Source organism: Haplochromis burtoni, unplaced genomic scaffold, assembly GCF_018398535.1.
Source record: "Haplochromis burtoni strain Fernald_Lab_line unplaced genomic scaffold, NCSU_Asbu1 Contig_690, whole genome shotgun sequence".
NCBI lineage: Eukaryota > Metazoa > Chordata > Actinopteri > Cichliformes > Cichlidae > Haplochromis > Haplochromis burtoni.
Window position 1 is genome coordinate 170076 of NW_024583051.1, and position 2713 is coordinate 172788.

Below are 2713 nucleotides of genomic sequence, written 5' to 3' on the forward strand. Positions count from 1 at the left end.
AATATATGTTTTTTAATGTTTAGAAAAAAATTCTCACATAAAGTCTCTTAATGTTTTCTGTTAATGTTTACAATCACAGTAGCTCCATCAGGTCCTGAAAGCTTTTCATTTCCTCTGTGGTTGGTTGGACTGGTTTGTGGAGTCTTTCTTCTTATTATTCTCCTGCTCTCAGGAATGAGTATTCTGTATTGCTATAGAAAAGTGAAGGGTAAGACATTTTTCTTACTTGATACAAAATATAAAAACATCATAGCACTAAATAGAAGTAAAACAGTTTGGATTATCAAAAAAAAAATCATTTTCCTTTTTTGACAGATTTATGCTTCACTGGGTTGGTATAAATCTCTGCATTCCTATTTTCATTTTAAACATTCAGCAGTAATTTTCTTACTGTACTAAATTTACTGTATTATGTTATTATCCGTGCATTTGTTATGTTTTCATTAGGCCGATCCAGTCGGACATCAACAGTCAAGACTCCACCAGAAATCATGGAGACAATCAGGATGAAACCCATGAATACAAATCTCTTCAGCATGGTCAGTGCTTAAACCAAAGTTTAGTATTAATAATTAGTCTTCATAAAGTCCAGGAGTTCTGGTCATCTGGTCATCAATCAAATATCAAAAACACAAAAAGTTGTGCAAATAATCAAAAAAAATCCTAAAAGCTGAGTTAAACCAGAATTTACTCACAGAAATGTATATCTAACTAAATGAACTGAAGGATCAACAAAAGTTATTGTTCCATATCATTACAACACATACAATATTTTTAATACACTGTTGATTGATTGATAATATTATTCATCCCGGGGGAAATTGGGTTAAGGCTGCCAGCCTTCCCAGCGCCATCTTAGCCTTCCGACCGTACATACATTACACAAACATCACGGGGAAGACAGGTCAGAGAGGTATAGCAATGGAAAATGCACAATGTGAGGAAAGACGAGGAGAAAAAAGAACTCTCCCCAGACTGAGCTCCAACAGGGAGATCAAACTGTTAATCAAACTTTCTAAAACTGTAATTAAATTAAATTCGAATTTTGTGTCTTTGCACTTTAACAAAAATGTGTTGATGTATTTGCTCTAATAGCACTGATATGATCCTCTGACTTTGTTTCTTCAAGCTCATTATGAACCCTATGAAACACTCCATCTTGCAGAAGAGACTGCTAATGGTCCAAATGGTACACAGTATCTTTTGAATAGCACACAGCAGCTAGAAATTCACATACTTACATATCATAGCTTTAAATTGTAACTCTGACTCTGGCGTATTATTTTTTTAAGGTGATAATCACGACTATGAAACAATCGCTGACTTGGAAGAGACTGCAAATTGTGAAAATGGTACATGTCATGTTTTGAATATCACAGAGTGGTTAGAGATACATAAACATTTGAGTCAAAAACAGTATTTCTGGTGATTTTTTTAATAATCCTATAAATACAAATATACATATTTCAGAAGCAGATAAAGTTCATGAAGCCACATACTCTCTTACCGACCTTAAAAATTCCAGAAAGAACAGTAAGTATAGTACAAATACTCGCACATGCAAAAAAGATAAAATACATTCAAAAAACTAATTGGGAAAGGTTTTGACCTGCAGTACTAATGTAAATGTATTAATTATTTTCTTTTGCTCATTCATCTGATTATCTTAGCAAGAAAGCATCATAAACCACATGAGAGTCCTCTTTCCACTGATGTGAACATGGAAAATGCAGGTAAACTCACAACAGTCATGCACTGAAATGTCTCATTACATTGACAATATTCCTTGACAAGATTAAATGGCCTCACCACATAACATCCTTACTTTGTGTCTTTTGCGTTTGCCTTACAGGTCAGTGAAGAGAGCAAGAGTAGCAAAGCCAAAGAGAAGCATAATGTAATCATACTATAATGTTTAGAGCATATGCTGTATATGTTTCCTACATCCTCTGAGTGAGACACTCTTGATAGAATTTTGCATAAGCATTGCATAGGGCACTGTGAGTGACCCATGAATATGTAAATATTTGAAGTCTCAGAATCGTATATAATTGTATATTTGACAGTTCAATTGGAATAATGGAATATCAGAATAGAGTGGCGTGTCTAATTTAATGTATTTTAGCATCATATTATAGCATATATCATAGCATCTCATATGTGGTAGCATATACAGATTTGTATTCCCTGTCTCCCATGGTAATTGCAGCGTGCTGGGATTTGCTTGTATGTAATGGTATAGACACAATATTCTGTTTTGTTGTTGTTTTGAGGGTTTTTTTGTATTATCTGATTTAACTGACAATACAGCTTTAAATAAAGGTTTTGCAATGCTACATTAGGGCACCAATACATATTTGTACTGCATAATGTATTATACATTATGTTGAAATAAATAAATAAATGCTGTGACTGATGCTGTATTGACTTGAATGTAAACTATAACAGTCAAACCCAATAACACTGAGCTTTATAAATATGATACATCATCAAGTGTAACAGCCGTTTGATCACTAGGGGGCAGTGCAGGAAGCACAGCTGTATTTCACTAATAACTGTTGATCATGGTATTTCCAAATCGATTGTGTTCTACTGAACTGCTTACATACCTTTATTGCTGCTTTCAGATTTTCTTAGATGTCAAACATGTAGCATAGATCCTGCTAGAAGCTATTAGAAGCATGGCACAATTAACACTTGTCTTGCTGCAACT

General features: G+C 33.9%; 1 long non-coding RNA gene across 1 annotated transcript in view; it reads left to right on the forward strand.

The window, feature by feature from the left end:
• The window catches only part of LOC106632501, a 32514-nt gene extending 30152 nt beyond the window's left edge, over positions 1-2362 (forward strand). The window contains exon 6 of the long non-coding RNA XR_006053196.1: positions 1853-2362. This is a non-coding gene — a long non-coding RNA (uncharacterized LOC106632501). The remainder of the gene's footprint in view (positions 1-1852) is intronic.
• Positions 2363-2713: the final 351 nt, after the last annotated feature.